The sequence below is a fragment of the Pseudophryne corroboree genome, chromosome 10 (assembly GCF_028390025.1).
Source record: "Pseudophryne corroboree isolate aPseCor3 chromosome 10, aPseCor3.hap2, whole genome shotgun sequence".
Classification (NCBI taxonomy): domain Eukaryota; kingdom Metazoa; phylum Chordata; class Amphibia; order Anura; family Myobatrachidae; genus Pseudophryne; species Pseudophryne corroboree.
This window is the reverse complement of record NC_086453.1, coordinates 375,842,036-375,859,261: the sequence shown is the minus strand read 5'-3', so window position 1 is coordinate 375,859,261 and position 17,226 is coordinate 375,842,036. Positions and strand designations below refer to the sequence as shown.

Here is a 17,226-nt window from a genome sequence, read left to right as displayed (position 1 = left end):
CACACAGTGATAGGACAGGAGTGCCCTGGTGCACACAGTGATAGGACAGGAGTGCCCCTGGTGCACACAGTGATAGGACAGGAGTGCCCTGGTGCACACAGTGATAGGACAGGAGTGTTACTGGTGCACACAGTGATAGGACAGGAGTGCCCCTGGTGCACACAGTGATAGGACAGGAGTGCCCCTGGTGCACACAGTGATAGGACAGGAGTGTTACTGGTGCACACAGTGATAGGACAGGAGTGTTACTGGTGCACACAGTGATAGGACAGGAGTGTTACTGGTGCACACAGTGATAGGACAGGAGTGCCCCTGGTGCACACAGTGATAGGACAGGAGTGTTACTGGTGCACACAGTGATAGGACAGGAGTGTTACTGGTGCGCACAGTGATAGGACAGGAGTGCCCCTGGTGCGCACAGTGATAGGACAGGAGTGCCCTGGTGCACACAGTGATAGGACAAGAGTGCCCTGGTGCACACAGTGATAGGACAGGAGTGTTACTGGTGCACACAGTGATAGGATAGGAGTGTTACTGGTGCACACAGTGATAGGACAGGAGTGTTACTGGTGCACACAGTGATAGGATAGGAGTGTTACTGGTGCACACAGTGATAGGACAGGAGTGCCCCTGGTGCGCACAGTGATAGGACAGGAGTGCCCTGGTGCGCACAGTGATAGGACAGGAGTGCCCTGGTGCACACAGTGATAGGACAGGAGTGCCCTGGTGCACACAGTGATAGGACAGGAGTGCCCCTGGTGCACACAGTGATAGGACAGGAGTGCCCTGGTGCACACAATGATAGGACAGGAGTGTTACTGGTGCACACAGTGATATGACAGGAGTGTTACTGGTGCACACAGTGATAGGACAGGAGTGTTACTCGTGCACACAGTGATAGGACAGGAGTGTTACTGGTGCACACAGTGATAGGACAGGAGTGCCCTGGTGCACACAGTGATAGGACAGGAGTGTTACTGGTGCACACAGTGATAGGACAGGAGTGCCCTGGTGCACACAGTGATAGGACAGGAGTGCCCTGGTGCACACAGTGATAGGACAGGAGTGCCCTGGTGCACACAGTGATAGGACAGGAGTGTTACTGGTGCACACAGTGATAGGACAGGAGTGTTACTGGTGCACACAGTGATAGGACAGGAGTGCCCCTGGTGCACACAGTGATAGGACAGGAGTGCCCCTGGTGCACACAGTGATAGGACAGGAGTGCCCCTGGTGCACACAGTGATAGGACAGGAGTGCCCCTGGTGCACACAGTGATAGGACAGGAGTGTTACTGGTGCACACAGTGATAGGACAGGAGTGCCCTGGTGCACACAGTGATAGGACAGGAGTGCCCTGGTGCACACAGTGATAGGACAGGAGTGCCCTGGTGCACACAGTGATAGGACAGGAGTGCCCTGGTGCACACAGTGATAGGACAGGAGTGCCCCTGGTGCACACAGTGATAGGACAGGAGTGCCCCTGGTGCACACAGTGATAGGACAGGAGTGTTACTGGTGCCCACAGTGATAGGACAGGAGTGCCCTGGTGCACACAGTGATAGGACAGGAGTGCCCTGGTGCACACAGTGATAGGACAGGAGTGCCCCTGGTGCACACAGTGATAGGACAGGAGTGCCCCTGGTGCACACAGTGATAGGACAGGAGTGCCCCTGGTGCACACAGTGATAGGACAGGAGTGCCCTGGTGCACACAGTGATATGACAGGAGTGTTACTGGTGCACACAGTGATAGGACAGGAGTGTTACTGGTGCACACAGTGATAGGACAGGAGTGTTACTGGTGCACACAGTGATAGGACAGGAGTGCCCCTGGTGCACACAGTGATAGGACAGGAGTGCCCTGGTGCACACAGTGATAGGACAGGAGTGCCCTGGTGCACACAGTGATAGGACAGGAGTGCCCTGGTGCACACAGTGATAGGACAGGAGTGCCCCTGGTGCACACAGTGATAGGACAGGAGTGTTACTGGTGCACACAGTGATAGGACAGGAGTGCCCTGGTGCACACAGTGATAGGACAGGAGTGCCCTGGTGCACACAATGATAGGACAGGAGTGCCCCTGGTGCACACAGTGATAGGACTGGAGTGCCCTGGTGCACACAGTGATAGGACAGGAGTGCCCTGGTGCACACAATGATAGGATAGGAGTGCCCCTGGTGCACACAGTGATAGGACTGGAGTGCCCTGGTGCACACAGTGATAGGACAGGAGTGCCCTGGTGCACACAATGATAGGATAGGAGTGCCCCTGGTGCACACAGCAGCACAGAGGGATGCACACTGTTTAGGGAACATATCCTGTACATACAGTGCAAGCACAGGAGCTGACATTCCAGGACTCGCCCTGTGGGTGTGTCTATGAAGCGGAAGCTCTCACTTTGCTGGCTCTGTGCTACATTTGTGTTTTACCCTGCAGGCCTCTTTGAAGTCACCAAGAAAACCTAGCCCCGCAGGCACATGGATAGCTCCCGATAACAGGATTAGCCATCGCTGCAATGCTCCGGCTGTAAGAATCCACCTGCAATAAAGACCATTTCCTAATAAGCTACTAATGTAATATAATATTGATATTTCTGATTGCACGCTATCCGCCAACAGACGTCCTAATTGATAGTTCTTCTTACAAGGATCACTGATTGGGTGCAGGGTTGCCTCTCTCCTCGCTGGGGCAGACGGCAGGGGAGAGGCGCCGGGGCTCAGGCGGGGAGCGGGAGTGACAGGCGATCTGCATCAGACAGAGAGTCGCCTCCCGCCCTAACATCTTCGGCGCGGGACGATGGAAGACTGGGGACATGTGCGCCGAGAAGGTGCATGGTGTGTGGCAGACGTCACTGATCTGCATACAGTAGCTTAGCCCACATCTGTGACTCCACCCAGCGTTACGGCCAGGCACAGAGTCACAGACTTGGGCTAATATATAGGAGTTAAATATGCCACTTAATATATAGCCAACACTAATTGAAAAAAAAAAAGTAAAACATGCACGGTTGACATAATGGTCAGCATTGCTGCCTCACAGCACTGAGGTTTGATTCACTCCCAGGCCCTATTTGTGTGGCCTTTGCATGTTCTTACTGCGGTTGTGTGGCTTTCCTCCTACAAGCCTAACCCAGACTGGTAGGATAATTGGGTTCTGACAAAAAAGAAATGAACCCTTGTGTATAGTGATTGTGTACGTGTGTGTGTACGTGTGTGTGTACGTGTATGTTTGTGTGTGTACGTGTGGTAGGGAACATAGATTGTAAACTCCACCGGACCATCCGCGCCAACAATGGTGCGGATGGAGGTACAGCGCCAGGCCTCCACATAAATATAGGCCCATTATAATGGCATCCCGGATGACCAGCCGCCTAGTTGGCCCCACAGCCGGCCATAAATAATGAGAAGTAAAATGTTATCTCTAGTTTTCTCACAAAATTATATAACTTATGTGTTTAGGGAGACACTGGGACTGATAGTGTATAGGGTGAACATGCCCGTATATAGCTCTGGCCACACCCACACAGCATTGGCCACACCCATATCATCCTCCCCACGCTGTAAATGGACTACGCGATGCACAACGCTATATAGTAAAGCACACACGAGTGTGCACACTGCCGCCTGATGAGTGTGAGCACAGTAAACACTATTGCCATGGTAACAGGATGTGGCAGGGTTCCCATGAAAGATGGCCGCTGTGTTGTGAATGAAGAGCCTTCCGTGTGTGTGCTTAGCACCACTATATAAATAGCTGCTGCAGCTTTTCCTGTCAGAGGATTCCACAGGCTAAATATAAACAGAGGCCCGGCCACAAATAGCTTTCCGCAGATAGCGCTGGCTCACGCTTCTGGTTCCCAGCCAAGTCAGTAATGACCATTAGAGAAACAATTGGGGATTTTATATTGCAACATTATAAACTTGCAAAACTCATTAGTGGTTTGATCACCGCCGCGAGGAGTACATGCGCTGCGGAATATGTCAGCGCTACAGAAATAACTGGTAATAAATAATAAAACAGGTTGTCTAGTATGTCATTTCCTGTCACGCCCTGCAGAGGGCGCCGTTGTGAGGGTCTCAGTGTGTACATAGGCAGTATTGCAGAAATGCACCTATATCTCAGGAGGGATAATAGAGCTGTATATACTGAGATCACTGACCCATCCACGGGATCAGTACCAGATCGCGTACCAGATCAGTACCTGAGCCCCGGCGCCTCTCCCCTGCCGTCTGCCCCAGCGAGGAGAGAGGCAACCCTGCACAGCACTCCTATTGCCGGCACAGCCCTCCGTCCGGTCCTCCTGGTGTAGCAAGGGCCAGTGTACTCGTGCGGTCACTGGCCCTGCTACTAGCACTCACGTACCTCCTTGCCTGGGATGGCCCGGCGCCGACCCATGGGGCCGGAGGTGGCGCTGGCTTCGGGCAGCACTGGGGACCGGGCATGGTCCGGTCTCCCCCTGCCCGGCTGGTGGCAGAGTTCGGCAGCGGGCGTGGGGGCGGTGGTGAATCGCCACCGCCGCTCCAAGCGGGTGATGGCGGCGGGCCTGCATCCTCCGGGACTCAGACCGGGAATCACAGCGCAGCTTTTTGAATTTGGAGCCAGCTGTGAGCCAATCACGGCTCGCGAGCTGGCGGGCAATCAGGAGTGGTGGCAGCGAGCCAATCCCGGCTCGCCACGTCATAGCCCCGCCCCCTGGCACTGGCTTTTATTGGCGGCGGAGAAGGAGCAGAGAAGAGCTCCTGAAGAGTGAAGAAGGAAGACGGCGCCGGAAGTCCCGGAGGGCGGCGGTAGTTGCAAAAGAGCTGAGACACGCCGCCACCCGCCGGGTGAAGTACAAAGAGCCGACGCCTGTCGGTGAAGACGTCGGAAGCCCTGGGACAGTGGTGTGCAACGCAAAAGAGCTTGCACTGGCCACCGCTGCCCAGGCGAAGGCTCCAGGAAGCCCGGAGGTGGTGGGAACCATCCTCCCTCCGGCGAAGACAACGCGGTGGGCGTGGCCGGACCAGGCTTGGTCCAGCCGCGGCCCGTAGGATGGGTAAGTCCAGGTGGTGCCCCCCCCTCCCCCTAGACCACCATAGGCACCATAGGTGGGCACTAGGCCCATGGGCAAAACAGGCACAGGCCTGAGGCACCATAGGCGGGCACAAGGCCCATGGGCAAAACAGGCACAGGCCTGAGGCACCATAGGTCGACCTAATGACTGTCGACCATGACATGGTCGACCATCTGAACGGATACCGGCTGGGGGGGGGGGAGGTGTGCCTGGCGGGGGGGGGGGGGGGGGGGGATGTGCATGGCGGGGGGGAGATGTGTGCAGAGTGCCTCACGCGGGAGCAGGGACACCCCACACTGGTGTGCTCCCCGGCTGGCCGCGACACAGTTACCCTGACACTAACCACCCCCAGCGCCTCCTGACCCCCTACCCCACCTGCAGCACCCCCGCACCCGCCCATCCACCACCTGCAGCCCCTTCCACCATCCGCTGCACCACCACCTCTCCCCCACATGCCGCGCCTCCAGACCCCCTACACCACCCACGCCCCCCACTCCCCTGCCCCTCCCTCAACCACAGACCCTCCCAACCACAGCCCCCATCCACCGCTCCCCCCACCCACAGCCTCTACAGACACCCTCCCCCATCCACCGTCAACCCCCGCAGCCGCCCATCCCACACCTGCAGCACCCCCGCACCCGCCCATCCACCACCCGCAGTGCCTTCAGACCCTTCCACCATCCGCCGCACCTGCCACTCCAACACCCGCCACTCCCCCACACGCGGTGCCTCCAGACCCTCTACACCACCCACGCCCCCCACTCCGCTGCCCTCCCTCATCCACAGAACCTCCCAACCGCACCCCCCCTCCACCCACAGCATCTACAGACATCCTCCCCCATCCGCAGTCATCCCCTGCAAAGACCCCAACCCCACCCGCACCACCTCCTGACCTCCTACCCCACCCGCGATCCCACTGCACCCACCCCTCAACCACCCGCAGCGCCTCCAGACCCCCTCCCCCATCTGCCGCACCCCTGCACCTGCCCCTCCCCCACACGCGTCGCTTCTGGACCCCCTACCCCACCCGCAGCGCACTCGCCCCTTCCCCACCCGCACCACCTCCTGACACCCTGCCCCACTGCACCCGCCCCTCCACCACCCGCAGCGCCTCACAACCCCCTCCCCCATGTGCCACACCTGCCCCTCCCCCACACACGGCGCACTCGCCCCTTCCCCACCTGCAGCGCCTCCGGAACCCTCTCCCCCATCCCCCAGATCCCCGTACCTGCCCCTCCCCTACCCGCGGCACCCCCCGCCCACCCATACCGCCTTCGGATCCCACTCCCCCGCACATCCCCACCTGCAGCGCCTCCGGAACCCCATCCCCCAGATTCCCGTACCTGCCCCTCCCCTACCCGCGGCACCCCCCACCCTCCCCCACCCATACCGCCTCCGGATTACACTCCCCCGCACATCCCCACCTGCAGCGCCTCACGACCCCCTCTCCCATCCGCGTCCCCCCCCCACACCCGCTGCATTCTGTACAGTGTGCCCTGCAGGCGCTGTTCACACCGTCGCAAGGGGCTACGCCCCCTTCACCATCCAACGCCCTTGCATTGTGCAATATTTAACCACTCACAAAACTAGGAATGCAGGTAATACTTCATATAATACATATATTGAACGGTGTACAGGGGTTAAGGGGGCGTAGCCCCTTACGACGGTGTGAAGAGCGCCCGTAGGGCGCGATGAAGCACCTAGTCATATAATAAACACACAAAAGTAGTATCTATGAATCCTGCTCTAATATAGGCATCAAACTACATTGAAGGTAGCACTTTGAATAGTAGTGCAGTAGTGCTGGTCATATGTGGAAGTGCAGATTTATTTTCTTCAGTATGATCTTCTGGACAATTTTTTTTTTTTTACGTCCAGGCACCTGTAATCCCCCCCCCAAGTGTTACCAAAGCTTCTACCGCAAACATTAAAAAAATTACAGATTTAAGCACTGGCAGGAAACAAACACGAGCAGGAAAATGGTGTTTTAATAAAAGAATGTAAGACATCAGGTTATGCTTGTGTATAATACAGGTATCTAATACATGTGATAGAAACTGATATTTCTGCTTTACAGAAGGTCTGGAACAGAAGGGGATCATGCAACATCACCCGAGGAGGCTGGGTAGCATTGCCAGGCGTTCCTGTATATACATCACTGTAAGGTGGGAAATTGCGCAAGTTTAACGCATTTGCCATTAGGTGACTTGTTATTATGCACATTGGACTTGTTATTATGCACATTGGGGGTTAGTCAGGGTTGATAGTAAACTGAAAAAGTACACTGATTGGGCAAAACCATGTGCACTGCAGGTGGGGCAGATGTAACATGTGCAGAGAGAGTTAGATTTGGGTGGGTTATATTGTTTCTGTGCAGGGTAAATACTGGCGGCTTTATTTTTACACTGCAATTTAGATTTCAGTTTGAACACCCCCCCCCCCCCAAATCTAACTCTCTCTGCACATGTTACATCTGCCCCACCTGCACTGCACATGGTTTTGCCCATAAGTGTGCTTTTTTTGGTTTGCTAACAGACCTGAATAAGGCTCAGTATGGTAAGCACAGGGACGTGCGAGCTATGTTTCCGGTGCATCTCCTGTGAGGAGCTGGCTGGATCGGAGCTAAGGGATGGCCGCGGGGCCTATTTCCTCCAGTGAAAGGACATGAATTTTGCAAGCGTTTAGGAGGTGCTGTTAATCAGGAGCACTGGATACAGTCTCACAGATCTGTTTGTGCACAAATAACCATGTAACGATTAATGTAAGACAACAAGGCATGATGTGCAGAGAAAGGCAGCGGGCTAGAGTGACAATGTGCTGGCACCCGGGGTGGTATTCTGCCACGCACACTTCTGTCTGGGCCTGCAGCCCTGCAGAAGCACGAGGATGATTGTACAGGGGCAGTTACTAGAAGCAGAGGGCCTGGTGCTGAGATGAGCTACAGGTGCTCTTGGAATAAAGGCGCGTGTTCTCCCGTATGCACATCTCGTGGTGCACCCTCCCTTGATCTATATGCTTGCTTTGCTGCTAGTCATTATCCATCTCTGCCCACCACAGCTGCATCGGCACACCCCACCGGACGATGCGTACGTGAGAACCCCCGTTACACCTGAGCATAGCCACAGATGCAATAGATTAACGCACAATTGTACACTAGCACTTGGCTGTCCTCAGCACGCCCAATGCGTGCAAGATGGCGTAACACAAATAGGCATGCGTTCACCGCAGCATTGTTCCCGGAATGTGAATGAGCCCCTCTACACGGACAAGGCGGATAGATATGTAAGTGCGCTGCCAGGGCGCACGTGTGCACTTCTGCAAACAACCTTTATATAAACAATGCACATTTTCTGCACGTATAACATCAAATGGAATTAAAGCGAGCTTGATGTACGTTTACAGACACGCGTGTGTCACGTCACATTTATTTACAGCATGTGTGTATATACCTATGCATGACTGCGGTGGATTGTATGTGATCTGCCGTGAGTCCTCTATACGTGAACACGGGATTTGGCAGGACCTGCTCTCCCAGCGCAGGACTGGGGGATTACTACTCATTCAGCGTCCACACAACAATGACAGCGTGGGGGATTATCACCCTCAGATTGGGGCTCAGTGATCGGCAAAAGCGCTGCCGTGTAAGCCAACCTTGTCCCCTGATTTGCATGAGAAAAGCCAGCCTGTTGAGGAACTGATGCTTAATTAAAGAGCAGCCATCACCTTAATTAGCATGATCATGTCCTCTGTACTTTGCAGGAGTGGAAATCACTTCCTCATTAGCTGCTGGCACCAGCGCAATAGATGATCTTACCGCCGTGGTGCTGGACGTGGGGGGTAATGGCCTGCAGAATACGTGTGAGTAACACTCTGCAAATATGTGGGGGTGATGCTCTGTGGATACAATACATGTGGGGGCAACGGTCTGCAGAATTTGTAGAAGTCAATGCTCTGCAAATATGTAGGGTCAGTGCTCTGCGAGATGCATTGAAAGCAATGCTCTGCAAATATGTATAGGACAGTGCTCTGCGAGATGCATTGAAAGCAACACTGCAAATATGTATAGGACAGTGCTCTGCGAGATGCACTGAAAGCAGCGCTCTGCAAATGTGTATAGGACAGTGCTCTGCGAGATGCAATGAAAGAAAGCTCTGCAAATGTGTATAGGACAGTGCTCTGCGAGATGCATTAAAAGCAATGCTCTGCAAATGTGTATAGGACAGTGCTCTGCGAGATGCACTGAAAGAAATGCTCTGCAAATGTGTATAGGAAAGTGCTCTGCGAGATGCATTGAAAGCAACGCTCTGCAAATATGTATAGGACAGTGCTCTGCGAGATGCATTGAAAGCAACGCTCTGCAAATATGTATAGGACAGTGCTCTGCGAGATGCATTAAAAGCAACGCTCTGCAAATATGTATAGGACAATGCTTAAATAGAAACCAGTACTCAACAAATATGTGGGAGGCAATGCTCTGCAGGATATGTAGAGTGCAAGGTCCTGTATAATGTGTCTGGGCAATGCTCTATATCATTGGTTCTCAATTCCAGTCCTCAAGTACCCCCAACAGGTCAAGTTTTCAGGAATTCTGTCTGCGGAAGCAGGTGGAATAATTACTGATTCAGCAAAATAGATGGACTCAACTGTGCATGATTGAAGAAATCCAGAAAACATGACCTGTTGAGGGTTGAGAACCACTGCTCAGTAGGATACCTGGAGGGCAGAATGCAGCATTGGGCGCAGGGGGCAAGTCAGTACCTTAATGTTACTCCTGAACACACATCCCCAGTAATGGACGATTTAGCATATTTGCTCTGCTCGCCGGTATTCCGGCGGCGGCATTTCACCACCTCTCGGGATTCCGGCGGCGGTATTGTGATTGCCTCCCCGCAATAGTTTAGCAGACAACTCCGGAAACGTTGTATACTGTACGTTGCTACTGTATACTCAGCAACAGACCATATACCAGTTGTGTTATCTGAAAGGTAATGAAAGTGAGGGACATTAATTTGTGATGCGAGAGACGGGCGCTTGATGGTAAAATGTTATTTGGGGCATAAATCCGGATATCACTATGAAGGGAACCGACCACAACCAAAAACAGATTAGTAACTCTCGGCTCTTCCTATTACCTCACCCGGGGGGAGATATTCCAAAACTTGGAGAGAGATAAAGTACCAACTAATCAGCATCTGTCATTACTCAAGCACAGCTTGTAACATGGCAGTTGGAGCTGGTTGGTTGGTACTTTATTTCTCTCCGCTTTCTCCAAGCTTTGATACCTCTCCCCCCTCAAATCTCAGACCTGGTTCTGCAGACCATTGTGAATGTACCATCTGCACAAATATGCGCTGAAGGGCGACTAGATGCCATGACGTGTCACCCTCAATATAACATCCTGTTGGCCCGTGTTGTAAGCAGGGCGGTATAAAGGGAGGACATTGCAGTTCACGTGTATAAGGAACGTGAGCCACTTACCGGTGTGACGGGGACTGGATCGCAGCGGCGCCTCTCGTGTAGTCACATGTGTGAGGCTTCCTGTGAACAGAAAATAGGACACTGAAATCATACAGTCACTACAGGGGCTTATTATACAGGAATTGCCTGAAATTGTCTGTGAAAGTGGAAGAAAAGACTACATATGGGTTAGTAACCTTTAGAGACCACAGGGGCCCAGCACACAGCGCCGCAACAGAGGGGACACTCTAGAACAGGCTTGGCCAACCTGTGGCTCTCCAGCTGTTGTGAAACTACACATCTAGCATTACCTAATGGCGAAACTGTGGCAGGGCATGCTGGGACTTGTAGTTTTACAACAGCTGGAGAGCCACAGGTTGGCCAGGACTGCTCTAGAACCTATCGCTGTATCATGGATTACGGTGGGGCAATTATAGAAATGAGGGTATTTAAGCTGAGAACTGGTGATCAGGGTTACGTATCATTAGAAGTTACATCCTGATGTTTTTCACAAAAGGCAGAAAAACATTTTTACGTACTGCAGTTCTCAGGCCTACCCCACTCCCGCCTCGCCCCTCTTCCCTCCATCCGCTACCCGACGCATTTTCCCTCACTTGCTGCACCACCTCTGCTGCCCCCTTCTGTCAGACCCTCCGCCGGACGACTATACTACACCGAATCACATTCAAACTCCTTACAATCACTTTCAAAACCCCCATCTGTACCTTTATTTTGTAAGCTTTTCTGTATTACGATGCTGAAGAAAACCTACATTGGCTTAGAGAAGTCCATAAGACATCAGAAGTCTACCGTTGACGTTGACCCAAAGACACAGCTGGAATGATCTGGCCCTTCGCAGTCAGTATCCCTTCGATCATTCCAAAACCTAGTAAGGTCCAATGCGCCCATACCATTTTCTCCTGCTATTTTCCAATCTACTCCATAATCTGGGAATGGATGAGTCCTGTTCGTAAATCCTAAACCTCCTTTCCTTTATGGAGAATGGTCATTAAGTTGGGTCTGGTGTACACAGGGACTGTGGGCAAGCCAGGACCATCGCTCCTTGATGGCATCAGTCTTCACATGACCTCCCCTTTAAGAAGCCGCCCGGGTCCAGTAGAGTCTGACACCACCTCAGACTTTAGGTGAAGAGAACAATTATGCCCCATCAGGTGCTGAAACCGGGACTATGAAACACTATATAGAACACAACCAAAGAAAAAGGACATTTGCTGGAGTCCATCACCTGACACAGTCTCATTGGTTTTGTGTCCTGCATGGGTTATTGGGATATGAACTAGATTTGCCTTCTCAATACGTGCCCGCTTCCCTAATTGACCAAGCAAAACGGACCACCATATGTTCCAAATTGGAAGAGCGCTCTTCAATCGTACACACATCAGACGGAGTTAAGTGGTCTTTCTACACCGAAGGTGGGCTCTACGGTTATTGGCCTATCTCTATAATGCTGCAGACACCTTCCAGGAATTTTTAGGTAAATTCATGGTAATGTATCTTGATATATTGTACTTTTTGTTCACCCCCTTTGTCAGGACATCACAGACCTGTAACCACAGTCTTGGATAGCAGGAGAAAATTATCTAGTTGCCAAAAGACATGTGTGTCTTTGAAGTCTCCTGTGATACATTATTTCTAAAGATGGTCTTCATATGGCTCTCGTTACAGACCCTGGAATCGTTAACTGGGCTCAACCTGAGAATCTAAAACCTATACAGATGTTCTGAGAATTTACCAACTACTGCCGGCCATTCATCAAAGGGTTCTCCGCCGTTATGGCACCAATTACTGCACTGACAGAAGAGGGCGCTAATCTGCAGTATCCAGGTCTCCTAGCCCATCACCTTCTGCAGCGGCCCACTTCTTCATGTGCCCCTCCTGTTCATTCAATGCTGATGAGTATGTTGCTGGGGCTGACCTAGCAAGGTTCTTCCTAGATCATTGCAGCTTCACTAAAACATCTGCAGGATCAGATCATCCCGGAATGTACTAAACTGTCCATTACTATCTACGTCTTCTTGGCGGCTCTTTCATAAAACAAGAGGAAAAAGAATACATCAATTCCTCTGAGACCTGAGCATGAAATACAAATCCTGGAACACTCAGATGCAGGCCTGCACCCACGTCTGCGTTGTGGATGGATGTCATTGTGCTCCATAGCCGGCCATACGCAAGTGTGAGCAAGTACGGGAGATTCACAGTTCTACACATCTCAGCCACATCTCCACTGGCAGCTTGGCGAGTATAACTGGGCACTCGCACCTAGGATAGGTGTTCCGTGGGCAAGTACTGTAGATGGAACTGCATCCTAATTACCCTCTGCAAGGGGAGACACTGTGATGTGGGTGCTGGAAGACATTATCAGTGAGATAAGCCACAGTGTACTCATTGGGGGAGATATATCAAGGCTGGGTTTAGAGGAGGATCCTGAGAGTATAGCAGAAGCAACTGGGAATATAGAGAAAGCAACTGGGAACATAGAGGAGGCTCCTGAGAGTATAGGGGAGGCGCCTGAGAGTATAGAGGAGGCTCCTGAGAGTATAGAGGAAGCAACTGGGAATATAGAGAAGGCTCCTGAGAGTATAGAGGAGGCTCCTGAGAGTATAGCGGAAGCAACTGGGAATATAGAGGAGGCGCCTGAGAGTATAGAGGAGGCTCCTGATAGTATAGCGGAAGCAACTGGGAACATAGAGGAGGCTCCTGAGAGTATAGGGGAGGCGCCTGAGAGTATAGAGGAGGCTCCTGAGAGTATAGGGGAGGCTCCTGAGAGTATAGAGGAGGCTCCTGAGAGTATAGCGGAAGCAACTGTGAATATAGAGGAGGCTCCTGAGAGTATAGCGGAAGCAACTGGGAATATAGAGGAGGCTCCTGAGAGTATAGAGGAGGCTCCTGAGAGTATAGAGGAAGCAACTGGGAATTTAGAGGAAACAACTGGGAATATAGAGGAAACAACTGAGGATATAGAGGAAGCAACTGAGAACATAGAGGAGGCTCCTGAAAGTAATGAGGAAGCAATTAGGAATATAGAGAAAGCCCCTGAGTATATAAAGGAAGCTCATGGGAGTACAGAGGAGGCTATTTAGTATAGGTGAGACATATACTTTTAAGAGAGCTGGGCTGACCAGTGAGGCACCGATATACAGCACCTCACTGTAAGAGAGCCAGGCTGACCAGTGAGGCGCAGATATACAACACCTCACTGTAAGAGAGCCAGGCTAACCAGAGAGGCACAGTTATTCAGCACCTCACTGTAAGAGAGCCAGGCTGACCAGAGAGGCGCAGTTATACAGCGAGCACCTCACTGTAAGAGAGTCGCGCTGAACAGTGAGGCATCGATATACCGCACTTGTCTCTCCTCCCTGTAAATAGCCTCCAGTGCTTCGGCATTATTACAGATAGCCTCCTGTTACTCTCCATGTAAATGTTCCTTTGTGGAGAGTGCTGTGCAGGATCTGACCGGGTGCACCGGGTGCAGCGCTCCCACCAGCACGTGTAACATTTATTCCTGATGCTGAACCATTTATACAAGCCCAGAAACACTGAGAGTTTTACTCATAGAAACGTTTTTATGATTTGTTTCCATTGCAGCATACAGGTCCCTTAGTTTTACCAGCGTGCTGGTGACCTCATCACTGGGGCCCCTGCGGGGGAGCAGCGGATTCTTACATTGCTCCTCCATAAGTACACACATGCATGTCAGCAGAGAACACGCATCGAACATTATAATATTACACACATGCATGTCAGCAGAGAACACGCATCTAACATTATAATATTACACACATGCATTTCGCAGAGAACACGCATCTAATGTAATAATATTACACACATGCATGTCAGCAGAGAACACGCATCTAAAGTAATAATATTACACACATGCATGTCAGCAGAGAACACGCATCTAATGTAATAATATTACACACATGCGTTTCAGCAGAGAACACGCATCTAAAGTGATAATATTACACACATGCATGTCAGCAGAGAACACGCATCTAAAGTAATAATATTACACACATGCATGTCAGCAGAGAACACGCATCTAAAGTAATAATATTACACACATGCATGTCAGCAGAGAACACGCATCTAAAGTAATAATATTACACACATGCGTTTCAGCAGAGAACACGCATCTAAAGTGATAATATTACACACATGCATGTCAGCAGGGAACACGCATCTAACATTATAATATTACACACATGCATGTTAGCAGAGAACATGCATCTAATGTAATAATATTACACACATGCATGTCAGTAGAGAACACGCATCTAATGTAATAATATTACACACATGCATGTCAGCAGAGGACACGCATCTAATGTAATAATATTACACACATGCGTTTCAGCAGAGAACACGCATCTAAAGTGATAATATTACACACATGCATGTCAGCAGAGAAACGCATCTAAAGTAATAATATTACACACATGCATGTCAGCAGAGAACACACATCTAACGTAATAATATTACACACATGCATGTCAGCAGAGAACACACATCTAAAGTAATAATATTACACACATGCATGTCAGCAGAGAACACGCATCTAACGTAATAATATTACACACATGCATGTCAGCAGAGAACACTCATCTAAAGTAATAATATTAAACACATGCATGTCAGCAGAGAACACGCATCTAACGTAATAATATTACACACATGCATGTCAGCAGAGAACACGCATCTAACGTAATAATATTACACACATGCATGTCAGCAGAGAACAAGCATCTAATGTAATAATATTACACACATGCATGTCAGCAGAGAACACGCATCTAATGTAATAATATTACACACATGCATGTCAGCAGAGGACACGCATCTAATGTAATAATATTACACACATGCGTTTCAGCAGAGAACACGCATATAAAGTGATAATATTACACACATGCATGTCAGCAGAGAACACGCATCTAATGTAATAATATTACACACATTCATGTCGGCAGAGAACACGCATCTAAAGTAATAATATTACACACATGCATGTCAGCAGAGAACACGGATCTAAAGTAATAATATTACATACATGCATGTCAGCAGAGAACACGCATCTAAAGTAATAATATTACACACATGCATGTCAGCAGAGAACACGCATCTAACGTAATAATATTACACACATGCATGTCAGCTGAGAACACGCATCTAGCGTAATAATATTACACACATGCATGTCAGCAGAGAACACACATCTAATGTAATATTATTACACACATGCATGTCAGCAGAGATCACGTATCTAATGTAATAATATTACGCACATACATGTCAGCAGAGAACACGCATCTAACGTAATAATATTCAGCACATGCATGTCAGCAGAGAACATGGATCACACGTAATAACATTATGCTCATACATGTCAGCAGAGAACACACATCTAACGTAATAATATTCAGCACATAGATGTCAGCAAAGAACATGGATCACACGTAGTAATATTATGCACATACATGCCAGCAGAAAACACGCATCTAACGTAATAATATTCAGCACATGCATGTCAGCAGAGAACATGGATCACACGTAATAATATTATGCACACACGTCAGCAGAGAACATGGATCACATGAAATAATATTAATCACAGACCTGCCAGCAAAGAGCATGCATTACATGTAGTAATAATAATAAGCACACGCCTGTCAGCAGAGAGCATGTGTTACATGTAACAATAATAAGCACACGCCTGTCATCAGAGAGCATGTGTTACGTGTAACAATAATAAGCACACGCCTGTCATCAGAGAGCATGTGTTACGTGTAACAATAATCAGCACACGACTCTCAGCAGAGAACATGTGTTACACATAACAATAATAAGCACACATCTTTCAGGAGAGAACATGTCTTACGTGTAACAATAATAAGCACACGCCTGTTAGCAGAGAGCATGTGTTACGTGTAACAATAATCAGCACACACCTGTCATCAGAGAGAATGTTACACATAATAATAAGCACACACCTGTCAGCAGAGAACATGTTACACGTAACAATAATCAGCAAACGCCTGTCAACAGAGAGCATGTGTTAAGTGTAACAATGATAGGAACACGCCTGTCAGCAGAGAACATGTTATGTGTAACAATAATAAGCACACGCCTGTCATCAGAGAGCGTGTGTTACGTGTTTCAATAATATTGTCTTACACACTGTACTGTATACTGTATGACACTGTACCACATATTGTCTTACACACTGTACTGTATACTGTATGACACACTGTACCACATATTGTCTTACACACTGTACTGTATACTGTATGACACTGTACCACATATTGTCTTACACACTGTACTGTATAGTGTATGACACTGTACCACATATTGTCTTACACACTGTACTGTATAGTGTATGACACACTGTACCACACATTGTCTTACACACTGTACTGTATACTGTATGACACACTGTACCACATATTGTCTTACACACTGTACTGTATACTGTATGACACACTGTACCACACATTGTCTTACACACTGTACTGTATATTGTATGACACACTGTACCACATATTGTCTTACACACTGTACTGTATACTGTATGACACACTGCACCACACATTGTCTTACACACTGTACTGTATACTGTATGACACACTGCACCACACATTTTGTCTTACACACTGTATACTTGTGAACTGGATATACTTAGGGCCATATTCAATT

General features: G+C 49.7%; 1 protein-coding gene across 1 annotated transcript in view; it reads right to left on the bottom strand.

Annotated features, from left to right (window-relative positions):
* CDON (cell adhesion associated, oncogene regulated) overlaps positions 1-17,226 on the bottom strand; it is a 239,117-nt gene that overhangs the window by 96,421 nt on the left and 125,470 nt on the right. Inside the window, 1 exon segment of the mRNA XM_063943784.1 lies at positions 10,534-10,593. The gene's annotated coding sequence lies outside the window, so the exon portion shown is untranslated.